This window comes from Palaemon carinicauda, chromosome 23 (assembly GCF_036898095.1).
Source record: "Palaemon carinicauda isolate YSFRI2023 chromosome 23, ASM3689809v2, whole genome shotgun sequence".
NCBI lineage: Eukaryota > Metazoa > Arthropoda > Malacostraca > Decapoda > Palaemonidae > Palaemon > Palaemon carinicauda.
Window position 1 is genome coordinate 87,584,184 of NC_090747.1, and position 12,500 is coordinate 87,596,683.

Genomic DNA, 12,500 nt, shown 5'->3' on the forward strand with positions numbered 1-12,500 from the left:
TGTAATTTTCGTTACGGTAATTCATCTTTTCTCCTTTGCACGGTACGTGTATAACTCTAAGGGAAACCAGTCAAGTGGCAAAAAAATTCCATTAGTTATATAAGATATTTTCGTTGGTGTTGTACAATACCGGAACAGATTTGCTATAAGACAAAAATAATACTGAGCATATATATTTAACACCACTACAACAAATCAGGAAAATCCCACTAACGTATCAAAAGAATTTTCTTTTACTTAAGCAATACAGGAAACGCGAAAACTAAGCCATCGAATTACAACCTACTTTTAACACAATGCAAATTGAAGAAAATAAGAAGAGATCAAGGATGGTATCAAAATTCTATGTGGAACTTGTCCCTTGTTATGGCTAACGCTTGAGTAAGTTTATATAGAGGAGTCAATTACCGAAATACATTAACGCTTCTATTAATGCTTTATATTTTAGAACACATGTACCCAAGAACTAATGATTTTACGAATAGACCCTTTAACCCAAAATAATTCATATTTGCTTTGACCATAATTTTCCGGTGCTGGAATATGCATAAAAATATAATTAAACCAATATAGGAAATAATGATTTTTTTAGTAATGAAACCTGCAGTTTCAAATACCCATTTTCTTTTAAATCTGGACATTAAACCTTTCGCCGTAATTATGTTGAAAAATTAAGACCTTTGAAATACCTTGCCTCGCATCTACTAGAAATAGACTGTCCATCAAATAATGTATTTACTGATATGAATTACAGTAATTTAATTAATAAATGACTGAATAAAGTTCTAATATAACTAATAATTTGAACATTTAAAAAGTCTCTTTAGAATAATTTTTGATTGATGTGTAATATACGAGCCTCAAGTTATCAAGATCGGATAATTCGGGAATCAAAACTATCATTATTCAGATATCTATTTATGAATTTTCCTCAATACACCTTACAAAAGGCCATAACCATAACCGTGGATTCATTCTATTGTAATTAGCACCAATGAACTGTTTAAGGGCCACAGCACAGAAGAAAGCTCTGCGATACTTCTGCTAACATAAAGAAGTGAGATCTAATGTTTGTTAGAATTAATTGTCTTGGGATGATATATATATATATATATATATATACATATATATCTATATATATATACATATATCTATATATATATATACATATGTATATATATATATATATATAGAGAGAGAGAGAGAGAGAAGAGAGAGAGAGAGAAGAGAGAGAGAGAGAGAGAGAGAGAGAGAGAGAGAGAGAGAATTCCCAACTTCAAATTTTTTCGAGGCACTTGCAAAATTATGGGTGACACAGCATGGGTATCTTTGACGGAAAACGTGACCCTTCTGCATCTGACTCTTTTAAAAAGGAAAAAAAAAACAAAAACATTGCGAATAGTCCACTAAGCATTCGCAGCCAAACCCTTCGCAGCCTTCTATATTACACGTTGCTTGGATAGCAAAGTTTCCAGTCTGAAAATTGCCGAAATGAACTACAGAGGAAGAGTGCAAAAACGTAGAACTACTACATAACTTCGCTTGCTGAACTTCTGTATGCTGTGGAACCTTACTTGGATAAGATGGAGTAATTGTTTCTGGATTTTGCTTAACGCTTAAACATTTTAGTTCCGGAGAGAAACAAATGAATAAAAAAATATTATTTATCACATTAAAGTATTCAGTGCCACACACATAAAAAAAACCTAGATGACACTCATTAGAGAGCATGCCTTTGCCACGCCAAGCAGTCTTATTTTGCTCTCAACTCCACTGCGTAGTTGTACTTCGATATATTTTCTTCAAAATCTAATGGATTTGTCCTTTGGTCATACACAACATATCCATCAAGTGTTGTTGAAATTGGTTCTGTAGTTTATGCGTAATGTTGTTTACAAAAACAAATAAACTAATAAAGTATTTCCCATTTATTTAACTTTAAGATTATATTCAAAGAACTGCTGCGCACTTGTACTTTAATGTACTTTATCCAAAGTGTTACAGAGCATCCTTAGGTCATACTCAACATGTCTCCTAAGTTTATTCAAAATTGGCAAATTAGTTTTTGTGTAAAGTTGCTCACCAACAAACAAACAAATAAACAAACTAAAAAGACAGGGGTGAATACATAGTGTCCGCAAAATCTTAGATCTTGGCGAGGGCAATATAATCCATGACTGCAAATCTGCAAATAGCAATATCTCCCGGTGGAAATTTTAATATAATGCATCATTCATTTCACAAATAAAAAACCCAAATACTCGAAATATATTTAGCTAATTCCAACAAATTTCAGTCAATGATTACCAGCACACTAATATTACTCAAATATCTAATTTCGAATGTGCAGCTAAACCCTAAAATGAAAAAGAAGTTGTATATTTCAAATGCATTCCAATAATGAATATTTTCTTGCCTCGAATTTCTAAGGAATTTAACCCACTTCCCTATTCAAGGGAGACCGAGTGGCGAAAATCCTGTACTAATTTATAATTCCTTTGATCTTATCTATTCTCACATTTATTCCGTCCGCTCTCATCTCTGCCATTTCCATGATATTCATCGTTGCCCTTTTGAACATATTTCTGCTGCTTCCTCTCTCTCTCTCTCTCTCTCTTCTCTCTCTCTCTCTCTCTCTCTGTGAAAGTGTAAATGAAAAAAGCAATAAGAATATAATGAAAAAAAATTAAACAATAGTCAAGAATTAATAAATAAAATCTTTAAAATAACTAATGTGCAAAGCGAAAGGAAACAGTACCCAAAACAGAAAAACATAGAAGAGATTAATTAAAAAAGATAATCTGAAAAACAAATGGAGGAAAAATTAAAAGGGTGAAAGCTGCCAGAGAGAGAGAGAGAGAGAGAGAGAGAGAGAGAGAGAGAGACTCCCTTGGTCGTTTCTTCTGCTCCATCAACAGCTGTGACGTTAATTCTGCCTCTCCTTTTGATATATAGCATAAAACCTTAGCTTTAATATCCACTAAAGGTTTAAGCTTAAATTCCTCCTTCCTCTCGGTTTATAGATCGTCGTAAAAAATCCTGTGTCGGTATTTAGTACTCGTTTGTATAGTTTGTTTGTCGTTAGTTCAGCCATTCCATAAATATAGTGTTATAAAGGGGCGATAAATTCTCTCTCTCAGTCTCTTTCTATTTGTAAGTATTCATAGCAGGATGTCCTTGAATAAAGTTCAGGTATTTACAAAGTCTTATTATAAAACACACTTCATAAAAAATTTAATTATCAAAAGGATCATACATACATACATACATACATACAGACAGACATACAGACACTGAAAATTTCCCACATCTTTCCTGTCTCCAGAGAAACTGATCTCCGGTTAGGTTTGAATTAATACGAAAATTATATTTTCATTTCTCCTTTTAGTATTTGGAGCCGAAAGGTGTTTAAAACATTTATATACTCGATTATTCATCAGGACTACATTGGTTGACCGATGGAATTGCACTTCAATGTAAGGGATATGGTGGCGATAATTTTAAATTTTGGAAACTTCGAAATTAACTAAAAAATTGCTGATAAATGAAAACTAATAATTTTTGAAAAGGAAAAGTTTAGGATTAATTTTGAAATAATAGATCTCACACGGTAATGATTCCACTCTTGCAACGGGTTTGACGTCGGTTCTTCAAGGCCGAATATCGTTTATTCAATGCAGGATAAATTGTGAGGTTACTCACTCCCTACAAAATTAAAGATTTTTAAATTACTTTCACCTCGGATTCGATTCCCTTTAGAGCAGAGCTAGTTTTATGTCACCCAGTGGCCTCGCTGTTCCAGCATTTTCTCTATAATAAAGTAATTTCTATATTCCCAATCTTCTTCCTCACCGTTATTCCTACATTAACAGGCCTGTGGCCTGATGCGCACTCTTCAATGCCTTCTATCAAAATCATTCTCTTTCACCAAACCTCTTCTCTCCATATCATCCTTCACCTTATCTTGCCATCTAATATTCTGCATCCCTCTTGATCATCTCCCCCCAACAGACAGGTTCAGACCTCCTTCATAAATTTATTTCACTAATTGAAGACCAAATTTAATTTCGAACTTCCACTTCTTCCACTTCCATGCCATTTCGGTTCTTTCTCCCATAAAATTCACAATTCCACTGTTACAAAAGGGTCGATGTTGAGTTTTCAAAACTGTTCTTGCTTGTGCAAAGCAGCTTAAACCGTGAGGCTTACTCGCCCCCTCAGATTACCTAGACTTGCAAGCGAAGGTGGTGTCCGATTCCAGTTTCCTTGGAACGGTACAACTCTTTACAATAGTTTGGAATCTTGCGGCTCCCTGCATTCTTTCTGCAGGTGTTTTGTGATTCACGAAGAATCACGTAAACAAATTTATTCGATACACGTGTATAAACTAATACTAGATGGAAAAAATAAATTAAGTTTTCGTCTTATTCTGAAACCTAAATGGGGGTCAGTTTGTCCGAGGTGACGTACACACACATACATACATACATACATACACACACACACACACATATATATATATATATATATATATCATAAGTAAACATAATATACTTATTCACTTTGCACAGAAACTTTCGATTCCCAGCGTTAATAGGTCGAGGAAGGGAAATAAGTTTGACCAAAGCAAAACAAAAAATAAAGATGGTCTATTAGTGGCTTTTACATATTTTGAACAAGAAACGCGCAGCAATGTATATTATGTTCAACGAAATATAATCTTGTCATCAGTTACAATTTAGATATATTCGAAATGAGTTATAAGATATAAAAGAAAGGGTGTGTTAATGCAACATACCTGGAACAGATATTAAGGTTGCTATTCTTTATAAATTGGTGTGTAGATTCGACTACATTGCAACTAACATCTCATTCCTATGCTTACAATGTCTGATACCACATATTTTCACACTACTCTTGCTTAATTATTTATCGATGCAATAGAACCTCATGTCTTCCTCTAAAATTATATGAATACTCTTGTTGGAAACAGTTTGAACATAATATATACATTTTAAAAGCTTTTACAGCTGTACCTATTTACATTACGCAAAATGATATAATAACAGAGCAGAGAATATTGTAGCATCAATTACACTGCAGTGGAAGTAAATTACCAATTATCTTAGCTAAATTACATCCATAGGGGGTCACTTCACAGGTAAGAAATGACTGTGAGAAATGAACATCGGTTATTTGGTATAGGTACTTCCGTGAAATAAAGTTGACAATGAACCACAACCCTTCGGCGTGTACATTTCTCTTGACTTTAAAGACTGGATGGAAAATTAAAGAATTGCCTGGCGTGATAATTGTTAGTTAAACCTCTAATCATGATTCACAGAATAAATACAAGAAAATACACAGATATTCAATAGCGCAAGTTAGGACTGAAAATCTGCCTTCAATTAGTGATATAAAATTACGAAAGAGACCGCTTACTATTACGCATTTTTTTAGTTATTAAAAATGCTCTACGAGTCTAACCAAGTAATGACATATGGCTACAAACGAATCCACGCAAACACACCAAAGCCTAAGGAAGCGATTTTCCATACAGTGACTAATGAGTAGGTAGGCGGGTGTCTACGACCTATCCTTTTCTAGAGAATCGATAACAAAGCTAATATAGGGGAAGAGAAAAAGAGACGTACGCTCGTCAGCTTGAGGGTCACGCCATTTATGAGACTGACGAGTCTCTGCAATGTCCAGCTATCTTACTAGGTTACGATTATACAGAGACAATGGTACTTCATTTTCTTTTCCTGTTTTCTGTCCGTGTGATACTTTGCCTTCTTGGTATTACCTCACTCCTTAATTATACTTAGGAAAAGATTTCTTTCAGTATACATGTTATGCGACAATAGATTACAATCTTAGTAACCACAAATATTTTCTCTTTATTTCAAAAACACACCACACACATGTATATGTATGTGTATATATATATATATATATATATGTGTGTGTGTGTGTGTGTGTGTATATATATATATATATATACATAGTTTATATATACACCTTGAAGAAATAATATATAATTATCATTATCATAATTACTATCCAAACTACAACTCTGGTTGGAAAAGCTGAAAGCTAAAAGCCCAAGGGCTCCAACGGGGAAAACAGCTCAGTAAGGAAAGAAAATAGTAATATAACAAATAAGCTATATATAAATAATCAATAAAGAAAAAAAATATTTTAAGATCGGTAACAACGTTAAACTAGATTAGTCATATATAAATTATCGAACGATAATTTAAAGATGTTTTTTATTACAATATACTTCACATACGACTACAATTAAAGTATAGACATTCATATGGACATATCTTTACTATTTTTGGACAACTTGTACCGAACATATGAGCCAAATGTTAGGAAAAAATTACGACCGTGATATAAGCAATAGTTTCAACCATATACGGAAGCAGTCGAAAAGGCAACATTTACATTAACTTAATTTTTTATAAAATAACCTTGATCACTTCTATCATTATTTCTCTATTGATTTGAATCTCTCCAGTTTTGGAATAAGAAGGACCCAAGTAAAATCATCTGTAGGAAACATGTTTCTTTCCTTACAAGATATCGTGTATCATAACTGATCCTACTCGTAAAAATAATAATTCTAAAGCGCCTTCAGGCCGAATAAGTTCAGTATAATAAATTAATTGCTGAAATTAAAACAAAATGGGTTCGTAAAAAATCGCTCTATTTGTTATTTTTAGTTACTTTACTTTGCATGATAATAGATATAACGTAAAAGGTTGTAATGAGAAGAATTAAAATTATTTTAAAAAATCAGAAAAATACCCATGCATTATTGTTTCACCAACTGAAAGGCCTATTCAGCAGCTCAGAAGACCCTGTTCGCCTATCTGTAAATGGGCATAAGCACCTATTAAAGAGAGAGAGAGAGAGAGAGAGAGAGAGAGAGAGAGAGTTGATGGACTAGCAACTTAATCCTTACATTTTATGAAACGCCAAGAGGCTCCACTTTTCTGACCCCATTCAAACCAAAGGAAAAAAAAAAAGAGTACGCTGGGAAACACTATATATAATATATAATATATATATATTACACATAATATAATATATATATATATATATATATACACATATATACACACACACACACACACACATATATATATATATATATATATAATGTGTGCTCGTGCATGAGTTCGAAGTATTTGACACCAAAGCTGATCGTACATAAATGCTAAATTGAATCCCCGTAATAACAAAAGAGATCCATAGCGAAGATGACATAACTGCTCTAAACCGACAGGCTTAATTGGATACAGCTATCGCTTCCTGATGTTTGCATTTCGTTAATAAAATTCTGGGTTATAGACATTGCCAGGCAAAACAGTAGTAGAAGACAATTCAGAGGCTGAATACCAAAAAGTTCTAAATCTAATGATGTAGTCTTTAAATAACATTGAAAGTATAAACAATTAAAATTTTATATATGTAATATATATGTATATATATACATATATATATACATATATACATATATATATACATATATATATAGACAGATATAGATATATATATATATATAATATATATATAAATATATATATGTGTGTGTGTGTAAATATATATATATATATATATGTGTGTGTGTGTGTGTGTAAATATATATATATATATATATATATTGTGCATGAGGTTTTTCTTTGTAATTTCTATATGATATATATGTTACGCTCAAATCTAGGCATCTTTGAATTTACACAATTCCATTCAGCCATGAGGCAAACATGAAACTGCAAACATGTTCCATTTACTATTTGGTACCGGGAGCAGTTTCAGCATACTATTTGATGGTAATAAAGACTATGACAGTGAAAATTAAAAATACAAAACACGAGTGATAAATTTAGAAATCGTTTTAGAATCTTTTATATATCAAAATTTCCAAATTGATGATGATATATTGGGAAGTTTTTTCATAAATCTTCGTAGGATCTTAAGACCGATTCCACAGACTCCCTTCCTGGTAAAGTGCACTGTCCGAATGGTACAATGGGTTAGACGCCATTTCTTTGGGTCTTATAATTGAAAAATAATTGTAAATTGTGAATAAATATAAATATAAATATATATATATATATATATATATGTACATATATAAAAATACATATATATCCCTTATATAATAAAAGACACGTTTCTGGCTATATATATATATATATATATATATTTCTGGACACGCTCCGCTCACCATCCCTCTGTTAAAAGCAAGAGAGAGAGTAGTCCTTCCCTGGGTGAGAAGGGGGTGCTTATGCGTGCGTATCTATCTGAATGCTTAGCCATCATGTTTGAAGTGTCTTGTACACGTGTGTGTGTGTGTGTGTGTGTGTATGTATATATATACATATATATATTTAGATATATACATACATACATATATATATATAATATATATACACTGCATTGTATCCAGTTTTGAGTAAGGATACCTCAACGTAGTGAAAATGAGTGTGATCACCATGATCAGCAAAGCTGTACTAGTCAGCCCCACCCATACTAAGTTGGTTTGCTGTGAGGGATCAGACTAAAATCTCCCACCCTCACCAATCCAAAGTGGTCAGCGTGGTGATGAAAACTGTCCAACCCCCGGACAACATGAACAAGAACATGTCTGAGGCCTTTGTCTTGCAATGGACAAGAAACTGTTGCATTTGTTATTGTTGTTGTTGTGTATATTATATAGCTAAGAATATATATAATATACATACACATATATGTATATATACATATAACTATATACCTTCGATCCAAAAAATAAAAACTCATCCGAAAAAAACATTAAGACCTAAACTTAGGTCTAAGACTCTAAGTAGACGGTAACATATGATGCCCGACTCCTTAAGAAAGAGGGACCATCGATCTACAACCATGATTTTCGGCACACAAGAACCAGATCTGATCCCCTTGGGTTTTTGACACAATATCACAATATCGCTAGTGATCAAGTTGTGGATAGTAGAGTATCCCCTTCTTCCGCCTTGACAGGGTGTTGAAGAAAACGGGGCGTCAGGTCATTTATCAGCAGCTTTTGTCCCGCTTACTCGGGAAGATACCTTCCATTTTTCACGCCCCCCCCCCCCCCCCTTTGAAACACGGAAGCTCAGCCACAACATCTTCCTTGGAAAAGGCAAGAAAAGTAAAATGTGGAAAAACGAGAGGAGGGAAAACAGTGTATTTTCTCAATAGCGAATTGAAGCTTTGTTTTGGTTTACTGTGGTAACAACATCAGATCTCGTTACATGTGATTTCTTGTATTTCATATAATTAATATTTCCCTTTTCTCAATATGCCTTCTTTTAACTATGATAGTTAATCAATATAACTATGTATAACAAAATTATGTTTTTTATCAGAAACAAAATGGAGCAATGGGAATAGCCTTTATAAAAGAACCCAGTAAGTTTTAGGAATATTCCAGTTTAACATAAATGACCCCATGATCATGTCTGAGTACTAAACTACAATTATCATATCAAAGGTCACGCAGTTGACATTGAGTAACCTGTTAGAGAAAAGAGGAAATAATAAGGATTCTCTGATAAGCACAAGATTCTCTCTCTCTCTCTCTCTCTCTCTCTCTCTCTCTCTCTCTTTAATTGTAAACTTGTGTACACACACACACACACACACATAAATATATATATATATATATATATACAGTATATATATAAATATATATGTATAATATATATATACTGTATATATATATATATATATATATATATACAGTATATATATATACATATATACTGTATATACTGTATATCCCTCTCTGAATGGGGTTACCTTAACGTGGTGAAAGGGTTTGTGTATCGCCATGATCAGCACAGCTGTACTACTTAGAGTCTCCCTTATTAAGTTAGTTTGTTGTGAGCAATCAGACTAAAATCTCCCACCATCACCAGCGTGGTGATAAAAATGGCCAAACCCCAGACATGAATATGGACATGTCTGATGCCTTTGTCCTGGAGTGGAATAGAGAGGGCTGAATTTGTTGTTGTTGTTGTTGTTGTTGTTTTGTGTATACATGCATACATACATACATACATACATACATACATACATACATACACACACACACACACATATATATATATATATATATATTGACATCTTTTATAACATCTGGTCCTTTCCCCTCCTTAGTGACGGCTCCTGAGAAAAATATGGTAAGCACCTGCCATATTCCTCTTTTAACTTATGAATTAATTTGTGTATCCATACTGCTATAAAAACAATGATGCAAATGGTAGATACAGCTAAGTTGGCCAGTCCCAATCAAGGTATCTATTCCTGACATTTATATACGGTATAGGGCAATTGATAAGAGAGGCCACTGACCCCGGGTTGGATGATGGGATGTCTTAAACTAGATTTTATTACCTATAAACTATAGCTGAGAGTCTAGCCTGAATGTTTATGTGTACTAAAATGGAATAATTATATAGAATAATAAATAAGTATGCATACACCTGCATATGAGTACATCTACTATCATGTTTATGAAACATCGGAATGGGAAAAAATATTTGCTTCAATAATGTAAATAAACAGGATATGGAAATACCTATGGTGGAATGGTACAGAGAAAACCAGCAAGTCATCATAAAAGACAATGATACCTCATTAAGACTGATGACAACAACTGCTCAACTTTCCATCACCTCTTCATTACCAAACTTCTTTTGATGATAAGACCTGCCTACTTTTTTGTCGAATTTCACTTCCTACCTCCATTCGCCCAGCCCCTTAGCCCCAACTCTCTCTCTCTCTCTCTCTCTCTCTCTCACCTGTCCCCCTTCACGTACCTGTAATCAATTCAGTTATTTGCTAAAGGTGAAGTCGATGACAGGTTAAAGGCAAAGCACATATCGATCATTCCGAATATAAGGAGGAGACTAGGAAGGGGAACAGGTGAAGAGGAAGGGGGGGGGGGGGGACAGGTGAGGCGGGGGAGGGGAATGGGTGAGCGAATAGGACCATTCGCCCCCTCAACAATTCATTTAGTATTGACGAGAGATAGCGAATGCCAGAAGGCTTGCATGTAGCACATACCTACAATCCACATAATTCACGAATTCTTTCGCGCGATCGCGAAAGGAAAATGTTTTATACTCCATTTACAACAAATTTGTTTCGTGAAATGAGCAGGACCACATAAAATCATGCATGCCAAAACAGATGACAACACTCTCACATCAAGATATGCGGAAGATTCAAAAGTAACGCCACTGGATCCATTCATAGGTATACGCAACATTTTTATACCCGTGCGTAAATGTACAAGGTAATAATAAACATAGGAGCAAACCTTGCAGTATAAGGTATTTAACTTTGGTTATTTCCTTTCAAGTTGGTAAGAACGTGTGAAGGAGACCAGCTTGTGAATAAAGATGTAAAATCAGATGTTTATATCCTTTACCTGAGGATGAATTCGACTAGAGTACCCTAATTTCACTGATCATTTCTCAAACTAAGAGGCCCTCCTCATTACATTGTTAACATGCTCTCACCTTCTATAATTTACGTTGGTACACACGCAAGCACATCAGAACAGCATGCATACCAATATAGAGGCAAACAAACAGAAATAACAGAGCGGAAAAAAGGAAAATGCATAAAGTTTACGGACCACAAACTGCCGTGAATTTCCGTGCTAGCAGACCGTCCTCGTAGGGACGGAGGAGGTCCCCACGATAGGGATGGCAGGGGACAAGGAGAATGACCACCTTGTCACCCACCATTGCCTAATCGATTTACCTGTGCCGTGCGTCACATGCATGGGTTGGCATCGCCGGGTAATTCGGCTCGATTCATTCCGCAACAGTTCACAATGGTATGTGAAGAGCACACGTGAGGTGGCCGTCAAAATCGGCCGCTGGTGTGACCGGCCGGCCGGCCGTTATTCGAACGGGGCCGACTTTCGATCTTTATATAGAATCTTGAGGCCAACGACATAGATTCCAGTGACCTATGAACCCATACATCACTGGAGAATAAATTCTGAAGGGGCTGGTGATGGACTTATTGAACATATTCTACAGAAACGTTAACTAAATCATTTTGAGCTGCCGTTGAGTCGAAACAACGTACATTTTCAATTAAAATTTACTACGGCATTCTTATGACTCCAAAAGAAAACTTCACTGTGTTAAAAATCAGGGCGATTCGAATTTGCTATCCTTAATTTAAAAGATTTATATCAGACATCAAGATTTACGGAACCTCTCATTATGCAATCGAAGAACAAATTCAGTACATAGTAACATGATCTGAGGTAATAATAAAGTTTAGTGGCGCATTGTATATATGAGAGGAATGGTTTTGTGACCATTCAACAATTCCAATGCTTCATTTACCATTTCTTAAACAAAATCTATAAATTGAGTGAACTTTATTACTACTACTACTACTACTACTACTACTACTACTACTACTACTACTACTAC